Here is a 20,380-nt window from a genome sequence, read left to right on the forward strand (position 1 = left end):
ATAATATATATCCTTTCTTAAATTTATGGAATAATATTTTCTTAAATCTTATTATGGGAAAAGTGAACCCTTTTCACTGCCAAGTATGACAAGAATAATAATTCATTGTTCATGGCATTTATTTACGTACGCGACATCAACTTGCGCAGTATTAACGGCTCGAGTTATGTGACTTAATTTAAGTTCGTAAACGAATCGCGATACGAGTGTTACTTCGTGCACTGACTATAATGTATTATCGCGCAACGCGTAGAAAACGGATGAAAAATAACGCTTTCGAGAGAGACCGGGTTTCTCTTTCTCTTTCTCTCTCTTCTTTGCTTCGCGCTCTCTATTATTCTCGCTTTCATCGGGAAAACAGAAACTTAAAGAACAGCGCGGGAAGAATTTTCGAAAAAGTCTCTCCATGAGTCACTTAAACTTTCTCCCTACCATCTGAACGCGAAGCCATCCAGTTTTTCGCTTTCCCATCTTTTCTTCGGCTCCAAGCGCAGAAAAAAAACGAATGGCAACGAAAGAAGATAGAGTACGGCAGGCGATAGAAACTTCAAAGCCTCATTTCAACAAACTGGATTTCCGTAATAAGTAAGCTCGATGCACGTCCGTGGTGGTAGCGTTGAATGTTTCAGCGCTCTTTTCTTATTTCATCCTCTTCGCCCACAACAAATTTCCTGCTTAATGCACCATCGGGCGGTCGCGACGATCTTTATAAAGACTCGTACTTTCCGTACGTTGAAAAGCCGATTAACACGAGCGAAATAGAACCAGTAATTTACTCGCGTCTCTCCGCATGTACCACGAGTGGAGCGTTTGCTGCATGTAAATAAATCGCGCGTTGTCTTCCGGGTTTCTCTTGAACGTCGCAACTTTTGTGTTTCATTGGGTTCTGAAAGGAGAAGAAGAGATTCGATTAGTTACATTAGTTTCCTCGAAACAACGTTAAAAGATTAAGAGAGACTTGGGAGATTAACCCCGCGCTTCTCAATAGCGGTTCTCGATAATTATTTATCGCTTGTCGCAGAAACAATTCAACGACTGTCACGGAAAAAGTCACTCATGTCTTCGCGATATCGTCGAAGAATTCAATGCACTCAGACGAATTTTATTTTCAACCCGGAATTTGTGAGAATCCGGGCATCGACGTTGCTCGTCCGTGACTGCCTCGACGTCCTAAGAAAGACGGTTGAATTCCAGAAGGACTTTCGACGTAGAATTATTTGAGGGCCCTGGGGGAAATCGCAGGAAACTTTCGTGCTACGTATTTTCCTGTGTATTTGCACTCGGTCACCTGAAACTTTCCATCGGGGACAATAATCGACGGTCATGGTAGACTCTACCATTATGGGAAGTACAGAAAAAGGAAGAGAGACGGAGAGACGCGAGCCGAGACGTAGCGATAGATTCGGATGCGAGGGATAGAAGTCTGCGGATTGAGAGAACGACGATGGATTCTGTGCGAAAAATATTGCTTTCTTCGTACGTTCGACATCCATAAATGCATAGCAAGATCAACCGATCCGCGACACTATCTTCTTTATTCTTCGGCGTGATTTAAAACCCGGGTTTGGAGGGGATACGAACGGATTTGAAACTTTCATGAAAAATTTTTTTGCGTAATATACGATCTATGAATGATCTGCGCCAGATGAAATGTGGCTCGATATTGTCAATAAAAAAGATACAAAAGCTTGCGTCTTGTATATGTTCCACATTTACATTCTTAGAAACAGTACTTTCTCCATAATTAGACAGAATCTTCTAATTATATATTCTAGAATTAATCTTAGCGTAAGAACTACAACAATGGTGTCAATAGTAATAGCGAGTTCAGTAACAGCGAGACGAAGTTGAATCCGTTGCTTATTTGCATAATAGCGAAACATCTCCCGGAATTCACCCTCTGCCGGTCATTCATAGCCGTCTAAATATGCGCAACGTACACGGTCTTGCATAGCGAAACTATTTCCCGACAATCGCATTCGCGGGAATACGCTTGAGGTAAGCACGTCGGATACTAACCCGACTCTAATTTATCGTTTGGTATAATCGATTGTTGCGCTCGATCGGTTCTTCCGCTCGCTACGCTGAAGAAACGATCTCGCCAAACTGCCAAGACAAGCTGATCGTAAATCGGGTTTTGATCTCTCCTCCTTTCATCTCGATTCGCAGTCTTTTCTTTTTTTACGACTTTCTTTCACGAACTTAAATATCTGACGCGGCTAGCATTTTCAAGCAAAACAATCAAGATTTCATCGTTATATTACTTATCTTTTGTCATGTACTGTTAACAATCCGTATATCTTCTTTAAGTTCTTATAAAGACCGTTCGCGAGAGATCTTTGTAAGATCACGTGATCGCTAGAGTGTAACAAACGCTCTCCGCTTCTGAGCTAAGGATGATAAAGGCATGCTTTGAGAAAATTAACCTCGATTTTTTTTTTATTGTTAATCTACATCGCGATTAAATGTTTAAATAGAATGTCTTAGAAAATATAATATATAGTAAAATAAAACATATGTAATTAAATTTTTTTTTTTTTTTTTTTTGCTTGCGCTTTAGCATCGTAAAATCTGATGATAAATAATACAATGAGCGAAACTATATAAACGCAATGGAAATATATTCGCGCTGTACGCGTTTCAATGTATTCAATGTATTTTGCATTTTCCGTGCTTCGATTTTGCTCCGATGTAGCATTATTTCTTCATTGGAATTTCGTCAAATTTAAAATTACACGTCTCATGTTAAAATGTTATTACATAGAGATTGTGTTGATTCGCATATATATTAATTGGCTCGTACATTAGCATTTATAACTATATATTCGTAGCGTGAATCAAAGCATAACGGGCACAAAAAAAGTCGAGTTATATCACCGACGACGACGATCAGGTAGAGAGCATTATTGGGATGTTTTCGCGGTACAAAAAACATGGATGGACAGAAGAGAGAGAGAGAGAGAGAGAGAGAGAGAAACAGAGGGGGAAGGGGACAGAGGGAAAAGTATGCAAGGAACGAATGAAATTCGAAGAGAAGAGGGGTAGAGGGAGAAGCAGAATGCAATTTTTCCGTTCGGCGCTTTTTCCAGCGACAGGGGAACCACCTGTGCTCGTCTCAGCGACTTTTAAATTCGTACCATTGTCGGCTGTATTTGCTGAAAAATGTTTATTCAATTTCGTTTACCGTTACTGCAAGATATTTACCCGGTCGCTTTTGCTCGAACAGTTCTCGCACCACCGCGGACGATAGGAATTGGATGACGCGGGGATCCGACCAGGGTAGGAGATGTGAAAAGTTGAATGAACAAGTACAACACGATATACAGGACTACATTTTTACGGTTTTAGATTAAAGCTGCATCGTGTGGATATTAAAAGATTTTAGTTGGTGAAAAAATTTACATAATTTTCGAGTCGCCAAATTAACCGCATTGCTTTAATAATTTTCAAGCAACATTTAAGGTTTATTGCGCGATATAAAAATTCGTACAGATAAATTGCTGAAATTATACAAAATGTATAGAAATCACGTGAAACATTTGAGAGCTTTCCTCGAGCGACGTACGACTACATTTGGCGCGGATATAAATCTGTAGAATAAATCGGTGATCTTAATCATTGCGACGAAAATAGAGTCGTACGTGTGGGCTGAATTACGATGAGTCGAGAATGAAGTTACGAGTATTCTCTCTCTCGATTCCACGTCGACTTTGTCCGGTTTTGTGCGTATCAGCGAACGAAATCGCTGTCGGCGATAGAAATTTATGGCAGAATCGAAACCCTCGAAAATTTCATTAAGCCGTTCGTACAGCGATATTGAGAATCGACGGTGAACCGATCGAAAATGGAAGTTACTATCGCGATACAATAGATTTGACTGACTGCTTAGAGTATTTACAGAAAGTTCGTGACTTATATTTATCTCTGTTAACCAGACATTCCCATTACGAGAAATCAAACTCGAATATAATTAAATATCAATTTATTACTCTAATCCTGAATTTATTTCTCTTAGATATTAACAGGAAATCGATATAAAAATGACTTATATTATGCATTTCCACTTTTGAGAAACATTTATAACAAATCTTAAACAAATACGAATATATCAGGATTATTATTTATTAATTGCTTAAAGATAAAACACAAATACAAATATAAATTCTCAAAGTTAGCATCTTTAATTTTTCCATCGATAATCAATCTACATAAAACATTTAAGATGATTCAGATCGGTTTGTATCGAAGGCTAACAGAGCGTAATAAGAAATCTTTTTCTTACAAACTTTTCTCAGCCTCCCACGTGAATTTCAGTCTTATGCGCTTCCAACTTTTTCTTTTCTTTAGAACCGGTCGGGTTAGTCGTGCGGTCTTATCTGTGCAAAATTGAGCACACCGTGTATAGCGGGGCGACCGCAAGAAAATGCGGGAAGAAACTACTAAGAAACAAATAACGACGATACATTCTTGCACAGCTGGTCGGCGAACTTCACCGTCTCCGCGCGTGTCTGAACACCAACGCTTTTACTACTTATGTGCGTCGCGTCGGTGTATTTAACGTCACGATGTTGCCGACGCCGCGAAACGAGATAACCGTGGCAATCTCAGATTCTCAGGACGAAATTCTCCTCTCTGTAGAGTGTATATATGTACGCCCGACGCGAGAAATCCACGTCGAGGATGCCACTCGAAACGAGTCCTCTTTCGCGATTCTGCTTGTTCGGGGTTCGCGACAGTCTAACGGAATACGCGCGTCTCGATTTTCCGGATTCTCCTGTCGACTATCGGGGACGACTCTTCCCCTCTTGGTCGCGGAAACTTGCCGGGTCTTCAGCAAAGTTTCTCGTTTAGACAGGTCGAGTTCGAGACGCGAATGAGCAACTTGTCAATAATCTCGACGCACTCGCGATTGCGATCCGACTCCCGCATGAAACTGTCGTGTTGCGTCAACATTTCCGACCTCGCCGCATGAGCGAACTCTTTGAGGTACCTTTACCTTTGCCACCGACTAACGGGAAATTGGACAAATTTTCATCGGTTTCTAGTACACAGCGGATATACAATATATCTGATAGTTTTTATAATCATATTTATATACAAAGAGGGAAAAAGAAAAAAGAAGATCGCGTGTCTCGAATTCAATACTTACGTTGCATATAATCTCGCGATAAGTTGAATAATATTTAAATATAAGAATAAAGTTTGCATTACCAATACTTGAATGATTAATTTGCAACTGATAGTAACAGATGACAGGTAAGTACGATTCGCCTGAATGCGCGCTATCATCGATCTTGTACGAACTTTCTCGTCGAAACTATCGAGACCGATAAGTCACGAATGAAGAGTCGTCGAATGTACTTACAGTCGCAAGTCAATGGAATTTCTCGTATAATTTTTGATACTCAATGAATTTATAATTGATGACATTTGCTTCGTCGATGTCGTGAATAACAATTCGCTCCTATTAAAACGAATAATGCCGATCTATCGTAGAGGAGCGTTAATATAATGCACACGATTTTGCGAGTTCTATGTTATTAACTTATCGCAAAGTTCAGAAAGCGCGGCTGTTCGATACTCATTCCCGGATTATAGCGTCGACATAACCGACGTAACGTCGAAGCGCAACGAAGTTCCTCCAATAAGGCTTTAAACGCGTCTCTCGCCGAGCCATAAATTAACTTCAGCAATAACAGTTCGTCGTGAGAAAGCCCGCGTTATTATCGAATGAAATTTTCGGCTTATATATTAGTCGTGGCCCTCGATGCGATTATGTCCGCACGCTTGAGCGCGCTTGAGCGTCCATTCGAATTCGCGACATTAATTCCTAGGGTAAACCTAACGCTGGATTATATATACATATATTATATATATATATATATATATTACAAATTGGCTGATACGTCGTTCTCGCAGTACGCACGCGGAGCGTTGCCCCGATGATAGTCGCCGATGATAATTGCCATATGACCCGCAGCCATCCACGAAGAGTCGACGATCCAAACGACGCTTTATTAGGTGGCCGTGCTCACACCCACAGAAAAGATTTGCGGATCTAATGCTATTACTCTTCAATCTATCATAAAATAGGATCGATATAGCGACAATCATATTTATTATTGAAAAAGGAATATTTTAATCTTAAATGGAAAATTCTTAAATCTAGAATAAAATGCCTAGTAACGCCACCGCATATCGGTTTCGCGCCGACCATTGTGGCGCTAACATCAAGTTATTCTAAATGCAAGAATATATAAGCTTAGATTTGTATATGTTACTCTTGTCTCAAGATAGTAAGACAATCTTATTTAATTCGAGAGAGAGAGAAGAAAAGGAATTATTGATTTAATTTTAAAAAAGTTTTATTTTTATACCGCATAAGGTTGTGATACGATTAAATATGTCAAGAATATTTTTTGTCTCGTTATCAGAAATCCTTTCTGAGAGTGCAATTATCGTCGATACAACAATGATTTGCACGGATCATGCCCGAATCACGCCGCGCGGAATTGATCGAACGAATTCGTGCCGGACACAATTCGATCGATCCGCCGAGAGTAACGCTTGTAATATTATTTCAGGGTCAACGTCCGGGGTACTGTACCGATCTGAATGTGTATATGCGTTTTCACATGTGTTTGCACTCCTTCATTAGCGTAAGTAAGCCGAAATTATGCGTGTCGACGCAAATAGAGCGCAACGATCGCCGTTCCCCCTTCCCCTTCCTTCTCTATGTGCCATCGTCGGTAATGGAATTAATTTAATGTAACGCGAAAGTAACGAACGTATTAAGCAACATCGATTAAACCGATAACAGACGAGAGAGATTGCATGTTAGCGCGCGCCGCTGCGTGTTTTAGTATTTCGATGTATATTTTATCCGCATTATCCGCGTACGATTACAGCATGACTGATACGATACCATAAATTCATAAATAATCGCGAATAACACCCTTGCAGGTGTTTATTGTATCAATTCATCTGGATGTATACCGCGATTAACAGCGATAAAATGAATAGTAGTTTGCGTTAATTAACTATTGAATTAATATAAGAGTTATCTTTAAATTGTGACAAAAATTAAAAGACGAGATGCAGCGATTTATTATACTAATTACTTAGAACATATGTCAAACAATAGAAAGAAAACAGGACGCTTGAAAAAAAAAAAAAAAACCAATTTTTTTTTCTAAAAACTTTTCTCCAAAGGACGGATGACTCAAACGGAATCATGGCATATCGCGGTGAAAGCAATAATCGAGTTAGAAAGTGCATGTCCTATTACACACAACTTCGAGCTATTTCGCCCCAATTCCTGTCTCGCTGTATCATAATTTACGGTATCCCGAGTCTCGCGGACTTTACGCGCAGCGGACATTTCATGGCATAACTTGAATTCGATGAATGTGCAAAATTATTTTGATGACGAAAGGAGATATTAATGCTACTTGTATCAATTGCACGCATTCATTCTTCAAAGAGAGTTAACATGTAATATAAATTTGCACATTTATATATAAACAAAAAGTATTTGCTGTAATTGATAACATATTAATAAACAAATTATTTACGCAACAAATCATTATAAACTGGTACTTCTAATTATAAAAATTAATATACAGGCACATCTATAAAAAAATTATATTAAAAATCTATGAAATAATATTATAATTGATAAAATTAAAATATTCTTGCATTATAAACATTTTTCATTATCATTTTGCTTGAAAAGATTTAAAAAAAAAAAACCGGATTATTATAACAAACAAGCTTCTTCATGAAAGAACATGCATTACAAGAAAATATTAATTTAGTTAGACGGGTTTAATGTATACGGGAGAGTATAGTGCGCGAATATTCCAACAAAAGCGACATAGGAAGAATGGTTTATGCTTATGCACGCAAACAACGTTAAGGAAAATGAAAATTAGCATGATAATTTATCTATTTTACGCGAAAAATTTTTCAAGCGATACGAAAAATTAGCATAAAATATTTTCGACCTTCTCTACTTTGAGCGGAGAACTTTATATCTTGCTTCGAAGAGTATTTCAAATCGATAAAAAAAATTTATCAAAATTTTATACACATACACAATCACGTTGCAATAAAAAAAATGCTAAAATAGAATATTTATTTAGAAATATAAATTATAGTATATATTATTATAATATAAAACAATCCAAAGAATTTGATCAATTATTGGTCGAGCATAGTCAAACGTTAGTTTAACAATTTTATAAAAGACCGATAATATATTCGTGTTTGTAGGAACGTGCAAAAATGCGCGCCAACCAACACTCGCATCGCGGAAAAATACATTCCCATAAATTCTCAAACTCAAACTCAAACTCTAAAATCCCCTTCTTCTCCTTTCCTCCCTCCCTCCCTCCTTCCTTTCCCCTGACATTCCGCTATTCGTACTACGGTATACCGCGCTGATCGTTTTCTGCATTTTACATCGAATGCATTCGCTGTCAACAGTGGAAACGGTGGGAATCGATCTTGCGCGTACGCCATGGGACGACAGTCGAATACTTCGGAATAAGAAGAAATTCACTTCCACAGTTCGCTAAACCGAGCCCGCCGGTTCATCGGAAGTTCCTCCTCCTTCGTCATCGAACTTGAGGAGTCCCCTATGGATTTTATCGAATATTTCGCATTTAATGCAAAAAACAAGGACAGAAATGCATAGGTACGAGCGAACTCAGATGAATATGACGGAATATGAAAATATGTTGTGCAAAGGTGAGAAAGATATTATTTTGCGTTCAAGCACGAGGATTTAGAAAATTAGAATACTTCGCCTTCGAATACTTAAAGCGAATAATTTTCCATATAAATTTATGGGCAAACAGAATTTCTTCAACTTATCTAAATCAGCTTCCTACGAAAGTGTTCAGAGTAAACAGAAAATTAAATTGGAAATAATTATTGTCATCTCTTTTTCTCTCTTCTTAGAAAAAAAATAGTAAAAGATATAAGAAATAAAAAAATAATTTCACTCTATCGAGCACGAGACATAAATAAATAAAATCATAAAATTAGCGCATTTTCGAATATACAAAATATTTTGTCGTTTCGAAGTTTGTGGATAGAAATAGTAGCCATTGAAAAAGTGACAAATCTCTGTACGTACTTTTTTTCTCCTCACCGCACATTTTTTTCTCGATTTTCTTGTAGTCTATGTCGGCGGAACGACGAAATAAAAGTTTCCGAGCGAGGGAAACCGTTCATGTGCCGCGGATAGCGCTTTTCGCGCTTCGAGGCTAACGGAAAGAGTATCGATAAAGTTTCGAGGTATTCCGAAATTTTTTTCACTATCGACACGAATGGCGACAGCGAGGTGACGTGGAAGGAGAAGTCCCTTTTGAACTAGAAAGTATCGAAGCAAAGACGAATGACGAGGACGGAACTCAATGCACAAAAGTAGAACTTTTCATCGCATTTCTCTTGCTATCGTCTCTTTTAATCTTGCGATCCAAGTTTTCATCGCGATAGTTACCTACATGTATACACGAGCGAAATGTTTAAATAAACAAAAAATAAAATTATATGTGCTATCGCAAACTTAATAAATCGCGTGAAATCCTATTTGCGCGGCTCTAAGAGACAGATATATATGAAAGAATGTAAAGCTTCAAATATCCGTAAATTTATCGAAAAGCTGGGAAAAGAGATATCTTTCATAAAGAAGAGGAATATTATAAGAATAAAAGAGAAATTTTCTCTCTCTCTCTCTCTCTCTCCCTCTCTCTCCCTCTCTCTCACCACTATTTTTACATCGAAAGAATGCGGACCGTAATCGGAATTCCCCTTTACGCGTAGACGAATATTAAGAGCTCTTCGTATAAATGCGAGAATGCTTTGCAGAAACTGGCCGATGGATGTTGCAGCACGCGTGGCGCAACAGCAAATTCGATGACCGGTGGACAGTCGCATGCAAATCGTCGCGGCGCGAAATGACAAATTAACGGCAACGGGCCATTCATACGGACACTGATTAATTGCCATTTACTTGCAAATTTCCAGGGTGTGCGCGCGTTTACACGTCGTGCGGCTAACTCACGGCCCTCGGCGACGTTCAATGCCAAAATACAACCGTGCCACGTCCCGTGCGTTTGTGTTTTCGTTGCGAATTGTGTTGTATTATATTTCGAAATATTTCGATGACGTGTACTCACTAAACATGACGTATATGACAAAATATTTCGGAAAATTCGAACGAAAAGAGAAGCAATATTGAAAATCGCGATCTCTGTTTAAATAAAGTTGAAAGAGGATCGTTAATCTCTCTATATACATGACGCGTTGAGAATTTTCGAGTATATACCGACGCTCTTAAGATCCGCAGTCGAGGGAGTTCCGCATACGCTTATTAGATACAGTACACAATAAAGCACTATCGACGCCGCGCATCTCGCCATCATCTATCCCATTCTGCATTTACGTTGCCATCTACAGGCATCACATTTACGACATGACGAAGTAGAAAGTACCTGCTTGTCGGAGAGGAACTGCCTAAGCATCAACTCTGCCGAGACGCACCGCACCCAGGGCTGAACTACTTGCGCGCTCGCGCGTTCGTGTAAGTGTAAGTCTATTAGATGGTTCGACGATCCAGGAACACGATCCAACACGGGCGTGCGGAAGTTGAATGAAAGTTTCTTGACACTGGCGAAAGTTTCGTCGTGACAAAACCGGGTCCGTGCGCGAGTCTCAGTGTATTCATGTAGCTACGCCTACAGAGAGAGAAAGAGAAAGAAAGAACCAGAGCGCCGAGCTTGTTTGCCGAAGTGGTAATAAAATATCGCGCGAGCTCGCGGTAAAATCAGAATCGCGGTACTGTTAAAAATTATTGCCTCGCCGCATTGCAGCGATCGACTTCATAGCGAATTTAATCTCGTCCGACCATTGTTATGTTCCGCCTACGCAAAGATGGGAGTATTTATCGAAAAGCATCGCGTATCGCGAGACATGATACGATCGGATTCAAATTTATTGTATTTAGATCGCGCGAGCGTGTTTTGATTACTTTTTCCTCCAGTATGTACAAATTGCTCCTGTAACCAATGTGTATTATCGAATATTATTGTGTTGGATGTGTATTAGCTTTTTTGGGGTATATTAGTATCTTATTCGGATCTTTATCACGATAATATGCATATGTCATATTTGTAAAATAATTTTGTGATACGAGGTATATATTAGAAGAATATTCTTATAATAATCTCTCTATCATACACAATTTTTAGATGATCTTTTATAATGCCTATTAGCACTTAAGAAAAGATGTAAAAAATGTAACTATTATAGAACAAGTGGCTAAAACATATTCAAGATCATATAACACCGATTTCTTTGTAAAATTCTTCTTTCTTGTCAAATTCTAAAAATATTTCTTTGATACAAAGGAAGATAACGAACTTATATATAAGATAAAGGATAGTAACGTTTCTTCTCTTAATATCCTTTCCTCCTTATTAACATTTTTAATACAAACTTTTCCCCTGACTTTGCTCGTTTGGTCTCTTCTTTTCATCATTATGTTTCTTTCTTTCTCTCTTTAATAACTTGTCTCATTTACGAACCAATTGAAAAGACGATGCGCCAGCTCTTTGGATTTGCAGCTTTCGTTCGGTTCATGAAAGTAAACGAGAAATAGACGATAAGAGATAATTCCTCAACATTATTTTATCGAATGAAATGAAAGAATAAAAGGGAAAAGATACTGTGAGACTCTCCAGATTATTGTGTAAACAATTCTTGCGTTGTGTTTAATAAATTGTTATCATTATAGTAATATAGACGGAGATAAAGAGCCTCTCCGTTTAATGAATTCGTAGGATAAATCTACGCAAATTTTTAGATAGATTCGCGTAACGTATTGAGAAATTTTTATTTTATTTATTTTATAAAAATTGCATGTAACTTTTAATCATGTTGAGATAGTAAACTCAACATGATAGCCTACGATTATTCTTGCTGGAAAAATGATGTCGACGTTATTCGCGGATGAAAAACGTGACTTTCAATCGAGTCGATTTTTCAGCTTAATCGCATCTCTCTCTCCCGCATATAAACGCGCTTCTCAGGTCTCGAACACGACGGACGATTCGGTAAAATCCCATTCTCGGGCCGAATGCCTCGATTAAACGAGAGGTAATCAAATAAACGGGATTTGAACGTCGTCGTCGATTCTCCTGCGTACAGTGGGGGCGATCAATGGCGAAAAACTATTCCCAATCTGTTTGAGCTGCAAAGAATCCGTATAAATGTCTGTGCGTTTGTTGAAGATTCGTAGAACGAGAAAGTGACGAGAATTAACTAAAATTATCGAGCGCGAAATTATTATCATTTTCCTAATATATCCGAAAAATCTGAGGCTTAAGGAAAATCTGCAATTAGATATTAATTAAGGAAAGATGGTTATCCGCGTATTCCGCTTTGCGGTATCATACGGCGAAATGGTGAATAATATGATAATTTGATTATCCGGTTATCCGAGGAACAATAGGGTAACTGCGGGTAGTTGCTGCTGTTACTAAGCACAAAGGATCAAATAATAGAAGGCAAGTGCATGCTATGAATTCTAGGAACGCGTAACTCGTTCTGAGGATTTGTAATAGCGAATATCAATTTCCACTCAAAGGAATTAATTCGTGAGCGGTATAATTCACTCGAATTCTCAAATTTGCATCCTCAATTAATAATAATAAGAAATAATATTTTATCTTTTAATATTTTTATCTTAAAGAAGATTTCGCGATACGATTTGTTTGTAGAATATTTGTTATACTTGACTTCTCGAACAGATCGCATCGTGTTGGACAACGAAGAAAAATCAACGTGTATCATGAAAAAAGTAAGAAGATTAACTGGATTTGGCAGCTGTCGCGCCCAAACGTGATACGATAAAGTATTTATTGCTACGGTGACAATCCGCTCTGGCGGTCCCTTAATGCGCTTAAATTTCTGTTGGAACGTAAAACTTAAATACCACAGAGCCATTAATTTAAGCTTGCTAATAGAAAATAATCGTGGATGATAACAATTAATATACTAACCATACATATATACTTCTAAATTTTTAATTTTTAATTTTAAAAATAGATTTATGAACGTACATCTCTCGTGTGCTCATAAAATATAACATTTTTAACTATTATTCCAACATATTCTTACTTAAAAAATTTTGTATTTATAAAATTAGAGATAGTTTATCAAAAATATTAAATTTCTGCATGGCTCGTAAAATCTATATTTGTTCAATTTACATGTTCTACGTAAGTAGTAATATAATTAAAAGTCGATGTAATATTCTCTGTAACCTCTTTGTCTCTTTCTCTAATTTTATCTTTTATCTTTCATCTATTATTCTTAAAATAAATGTAAAAATTTTTCTTGCATCTGCAAATTAAAATAAATCGGGAATTTAACAAAAAATATTACCTCATGTAATTTAAACGAAAAATTTCTCTCATATTCATAAGTACGTATATATTCTCATAACCGGGAATAAGAAAGAGATTGACTGAAGAATGAATATTTGAAAAGAAAATTGTGTTTTTGCAAAGTAGAAATAATTACTGATCTACCCACATCTCTTAGAATTTTTCACGATAAAAAACTCTACTAACTGCCAATAACTCATCCTCGTCTATGTTTTGTTCGTTATGTCTCTGCATTTTGTATTGCATCAAGTAATTAATAAAATAGCGGTTCTTGCGAAGAATTATGTTGTTTAGGGAAAGTCATTTGAGTAATGCAGGATTATCCAGAAAATCAACAAATGCTCGATGGATTAATTTGATAAATAGCAAAGGATTCTTATCGCATAACATTCGTAATTATAGCTCGTTAAATAAAATGATATGCGCTTTATGCAAACGTATTTACGTCAACAACATTCACTTACGTCAAAAACTCTCACAATATATCTCGCAATTTTCTATTAACTTAAAATCCCCACATACTTTATCAAATTTTTATTTCTTTAATAATTGCTGAATTATTATTTATTTCTGTGTTTTAACGATATAAAAAATTAAAAACTTGTTAAGGTTATGTAATAAGTCATAAATTTGCAAAAGTAATACTTAAATAATTGAGAAATTCAATTATATGTACCTTATTAAATTATAATGTGATTATGTTAATGATTTAATTGCTAGCAGTATAACACAGCACTCGTCGTAATTAATATCGCATTAATATATGACATTCGAGTAATATCAATCGTAATATTAAAACGTAAGATTAATCGAACTTAATTCAATATAAATCAATGCTAGTATCGTAGCAATTAGACAAATAAATGTTATGTTATAATATATTGACAAGTACGTATGTATTAAAACGCATACGTATATATATAATTAACATTTCGGATTAGAAGTATAAGCTACTAAATCTACGCATTAATTTGTATTCTAACTCATAGCCGGATGAAATATATTCAACTGGGAGAATTTTGTTCCTAACTTTGTAATTACTTCTTAAACCGTTTCAATCGTGGCACTTTGTGTCCTCCCTCAAGCAGCACGTCTTGGCTTTACCCGAGATTATATTTTATTTCCGGTACGTGACTTCTCTTACGCATAGTACTATGCTTTCACGTGCTAACGTTTCATATATATTCTGGGATAACAGAGGTATAGCCTCCCTTATTTCATAAGAAAAAATTTATATTAAAGGTAAAAGAAAAAAATATTACATTTTTGTACAGCATATAAAATTCACAAAAAATATCAAACAAATTCAATTGTATCACAAAGTGCAAGATATAAAATGCTTTCTGTATATATATTGATTATTTCAACAAATATATCACAAAATGTATAAAAAGCATACAATAGATAAATGAACGGGGAACCTATTATACGAATGTATATGCTGCGATAAAATTTACGTTCTATATTTTAATAGAATTTCCTGTTGTATCATAACTTCATATTCCACGCATATATAATATTGTCCTAGGAAAAAAATATAAATATCACTTTTGCAAATATTTTATAAAAGGCATATACAAAAACGCACGAACATTAAAATTATATATGCTTTATAAAATAATAATGCGGTGTACTCTCATTCTTTAGTTTTAGTGCATTATATGATTATTATTATAGATTAAATTTATTCTTTATTACCGCCCGCACAAAATGATGTTTTAACGTCGCAAAAAAGTTAAATTTTGCATGACTTTTACGCAATAGGAATTTTTTTATCATTAAGATAAAAGTTCTGATCTTGTTGGATAAAAACTTATTGACAAGAACGTAACAATTACGGTTACAAGATCTTGGCAATATTGCACGAAATACTTTAGATATTTATAACTTCCTACGTTAATCTCAAGATTATTTTCCCTTCGTCTCGTTGAAATTTATTTTCTTTTAAATATTAATATTACGCGATAAATTCTATAATATTTACGCTAATGAGAAATTTTGCGAGTCTTAGTGAAAAAGTACATCGCAAATGGAGTTCGCGCTCGGAAAAACGTTAATAGAAGAGGGCATATCCCCTTGATCCTCAGGATCAACGGTTTCCATCCTTTATCGCCAGACTGTACTTTCGTGGGCCCTAAATCCTGACTGTAAGCTTGATGATGCAAAGAGTTGAAAGACAACGCAGAAAAAGAGGGAAAAATATAGCGACATAACGAATGTGAATAAAGGCGGAGAAGAGAACGACAAATTTAAAGAAATGAAAAAAGTTACATCAAAGGTCATACGCAAAAGCAAAATTTTAAAGATTATGATTGCTATGGAAAAGCAAAAAAGTAAAAAAAAAGAAAAAATAAATTATTAAAAATATATTTTATATATTTCTGTATATATTAACAATAGATTAATATGTAAAAAATTTGAATGATTGGATAGAGACAATATCTAACAGCATGATAAAATTCAAGAAATATGTTTTCGTTAAATATTCATGTTGCAAATATTACCATTTATATCTATCGTTCGTAAAAACTTTAATATTACAAATATTGTTGTCTTTTATAACTCGTAGCATAGATATCCGTTTGCTTTCGTGCTGAAACTCAATACTGTGCGATTTTAAAAGAAAATAGAAATACAAGATAACGAGAATGAAAAAGAACATGTCAAACACACACGATATGCAGGAAATATAGCTTTTTATATAAAGTCATTGGTTTGGCAGAGATGCGCGCTGAGCGCAACTACATACGATATATTCTTCCCATAAGTTTCAATTAATTTATCGAGAAATAAAAATCATCGTAAGATGTTTTTACACAATTAACCAATTATGTCAAAATTTTTAGTAATTAAATATTAACAAAATACCGACATCATTTTACATTTCGCATCAATGTCTAAATACAGTAATGAGCTTTTAATTTTAGAGAATAATAATGCATGTACAAGCGATAAAAAAACATGAACAAGGATGAGAAACGAGCAAGAGAAGAGAGCTCAAAGGATTGTAACCACGGTTGGCCCATACAAAAGTGTATAATATAATATTAGCTTACATGGCGGGTAATAATAATGGTCTCTGCACCCGTTACTTCTAATATCGTACCCCATCATGTGCTTTCTCTTATTATTCTTTTATCTTTCTTTTTACTTTTAAATTCGCTGAATATTTCTACGAGAAGACAAAAGTGATTATATTTGAGTAAAAACAATTTAAAATTCAAAGAGAAAGAGTATGTAATCAATTCACGAAGGATTTATAAAGTCAATAATGAAATAATGGAGAGATGGGAAGAATCAACAAAATTCGTTGATTCCCGACGATTTCATCGATCAATTTGAACATCTTATATCTCCTTTAATATGCTAAATCCTTAATTGTGTTTAATCAGAGTGTCAGATCGATAGAGAGAATGGAAGAGGAAAAAGATTTAGATTGCGCCAGGATTGATCCTCTCTTTGAAAAATTTAAGCGATAACAAGCCGGGCATCGTTGACATTTTAACCGGATTTCAATTTTAAATTTCCTTCGCCCCAGGTTTCTCCGGTACGTTTCCGCTGGTCGAATCAATTCACGTAATATCTGCTTTAATCTATCTCGCGCATATTCCTCCCCGTGTAACTCGCGGAGTTGCTCGAAATTTTATTTTTTCTCGTTCCAACATGCTTTGTTAAAATTCTGATTAAACCATATCCGATCTGTCAGTAGGATTTTACTATTTAATTTTCTTTTTTGTATAAAGCCATACCTTCGAGTTCAATATTTTATCGAAGCCGTAATCGATGTAGCGGCAAATCCAGCGGGCAGGAGTTTCGTGAAATAGTAAATATAATTCTTATCACTTCAGAGATCGACCGAATTTTAATCAAACAATGTAATTATATTTCTCGTAATTATGTTAAATTAAAAACGTACGTGCGTTTTAAATTAATAAGAACATTTCGCTCATTAAAGTAAGACTGTGTGTAACACAAAATAGAACCTTTTAATATAATTTTTTCTAAGCTGTGTGTGCGCTTTTAAGTATCCCAGATTAATTTTTATGATTTTCCTAGCGGAGTTATAGCCGACAAAGTTTGCCTGAACACAGCTTTCGGGCACTTAAAACTTTCGCGGCCGGTTTTGATTTATCTGTTGCTGCGGACGGATTCTCTTGCTTTCGGGCAAGTTTTCGTGAAAATGGATAAACAGGATCCACACACACACACATATTGCCTCTTCTACCGCTGATATATAGTGACCTTTTCAGATCCACACATTATGTTGGCTGCCTCGCGCTATCGACATACAGAATGTTGTAACGATGTTTGTGGTTATTGCAAGGAAGTTTCATCTCTATTAATATTATGATACTGTGTTGAAACACGCGTAAACATTTCATTCTCATTATTTTCTCTCATTTCTTTTATTTTAAATTTATATTATATATTATTTATATATATTGTATATAAATAACATATAATATAAATATAAAATAAAAGAAATGAGATAAAATAGATATAGATATAGATATTTACATACGTATAAATAATATATAATATAAACATAAAATAAAAGAAATGAGACAAAATAATGAAAATGAAATGTTTACGCATGTTTGCGTGTTATATACATATATATATATATATATATATATATATATATATATATGCATGAAGTTAAATCCAAGTAACACAAATAGATCCTTGGATATCCTTGGACATTTCGTATTCAAAAGCCGCGTACTTTAACAAATACATATATCTACATGTCTTTGCGAAACTTATTTCAAACATATATTTAACGGTATGAATCACTCAAATGTTGCAAACGTAAGCAGGAAATACGTAGAGCAAGCAATTCTCTTCGCAGCAAGTCGCGGAAACTTCGTTTCAGGTCAATAAGAATGGATATCCAAGCAGGAGGATGCTTTGCAAAGGTTGCGTATGAAAGGCTGGGAAAATGGAAAGGAGAGAGAAATATGCGGAGAAAAAGAGGTTGGTACAGACGGTCGAAAAGAAGAACATGAAGATAGAAGCAGGAAAATTAGCATGAAAGTAGAGAAGTACCGTATGTAACCGACTTTATGCTCGTGCCTGAATAGTCAGCGAAAGAAAACCTAGGATTGTGAAAAATTCTTTGGAAAAAGGCGAGTTAGAGATATGAGTTGGTTTGGAAAATTTATATTTGAAAGAAAGGAACAAGAAAAAAAAACAGACAAACGTTTAAATTCAAGATAACGAATATTATAGAGATGTTCTCGCGATTTATAACTTGATCTGTCTGATTAAATCATACAACTTGCATTCTTCTTCAATATTATCTCGATTGTATAGAGTAATAAATTGATTTTCTAGTGCTATCACCTAGTTTTTCCATAAATTTTTCTTAAAATCACAGTTTTTCCGATTTAAAAACGTAGAATACGTTACATATAGAATACGAGCCAACGGTAGTTGACGGAAATTGTAGCCAATCCGATAACTTGTTGCCAGTTAGCGTAGCGTAAAAAGTCACTTGATAAAAACGAGCGAGAAAACGGGGAAGAAACTGAAACGCGAAATGGATGGGTTAAGTAAAGATTTCTCGCCGGGAGAGAGAAAAAGGACAGGGAATTTTATTAAAATATTTAAGCGGCGAATTGCATTAGGGAAATGCGACGACACTATTGTTCACCTGAAATCTCATTATGACTGAACTCTCGGCGCACGTCAAAACCTCCGCGCGCAAACTTTTTCGTCGAAGGGTACGTAAGTTGCATGTAAGTGGCGATAAAAAAAAAGAAAAAAGGAATCGAGGTTACTATACATCTCGAGGTTTTCGAAGAATTGCATACTTTATGATTTTATCGCAAATCCTTAATGTGTTTCTCGTGTTCCTCGTCAAGAGAATTTTTTTTTATTTTTACTTTCCGAACGCGTACCGCGAAAAGCCAATTAATTCACTTGTCGAATCGAAGTGCTATACGAAGTAATAAACAATATATATGTTAATTTTATTTCTTAACATTTTATACATCTTTCATTTGGCATTTATTATATAATTTTATGATATTATATTATATACTTTTATGTATTATAAAATTTATTTCTTATATAATTTTACATAAATTATTTCGGGCAATCCCAATGTAAAATGCCTTTTCTTAAGAATTAAATCTCTTTAATCTCGCTCGAAGATCTGTATTAATCAATTAGTTCCGTAATCAAAGAAATTCTAGTTTCACACATGATGATATTTGAACACCCTCTTCTCTTTTCTCTTCTTCTCTTTGATAGATAAAAAATTCTCACAACCCCTATCCATAAAACATACCAGGAAATATACGATTGCGAGTGCAGCAAATCTTTTTTTGTCGCGCGTTGTGCTACGTCAATTTTTCGCGGAGTTATTGCCATTCGTAAAATTAAAAAATCGAACGGGCGCGGGGTTGAGGGAACGATCGCGATTAATACACATGCGATAGCTGATAGTGCAGCTGATTCATTCAGTCATGCGAGTCTACGGAAGAAGCGTGCGGAGTCACGTGAGTCTACGAGCGCGTGACCACGTGGGTTGCGTGACTTGACGCGCGACGTGACTTGACGCCACGAGCTGACTTGATATTAATACGTTATCTCTTTCTCTTCAATACCATATTCCTCGTATCTGCCATGATATTATTAATTAATTGTTATTTAATGAAATATATAATCAGATAAAATTTTTTTAATGATATCTATTATTATTTATAATGCTTTATCTTTTTTTCCGTGCGCGCGTACTTTAAATACGGAGAAAAATAGTGATTATCGAATAAGTATACTTGATCTCTAGAGTGGAGTGTACCTCAGCTATCTGTTAATCTTTCCATCTCTGATAGGAGCACTATTGCTCGCATTACATACGAGCGCTACCTCGGTATTTCGATATACGGGATTGCAGGTCGAGGGGAGGATAAACG

At 35.6% G+C, this 20,380-nt stretch overlaps 1 protein-coding gene across 8 annotated transcripts in view; it reads right to left on the reverse strand.

The window, feature by feature from the left end:
- LOC138933517 (TWiK family of potassium channels protein 7) overlaps positions 1-20,380 on the reverse strand; it is a 237,094-nt gene that overhangs the window by 46,706 nt on the left and 170,008 nt on the right. For all 8 annotated transcript variants that reach the window (XM_070296272.1, XM_070296270.1, XM_070296268.1 and 5 more), the window contains one exon: positions 433-886. The gene's annotated coding sequence lies outside the window, so the exon portion shown is untranslated. The remainder of the gene's footprint in view (positions 1-432; positions 887-20,380) is intronic.

Source organism: Polyergus mexicanus, unplaced genomic scaffold (assembly GCF_030449975.1).
Source record: "Polyergus mexicanus isolate NDT 795.1 unplaced genomic scaffold, iyPolMexi1.0 SCAF_5, whole genome shotgun sequence".
Classification (NCBI taxonomy): Eukaryota; Metazoa; Arthropoda; class Insecta; order Hymenoptera; family Formicidae; genus Polyergus; species Polyergus mexicanus.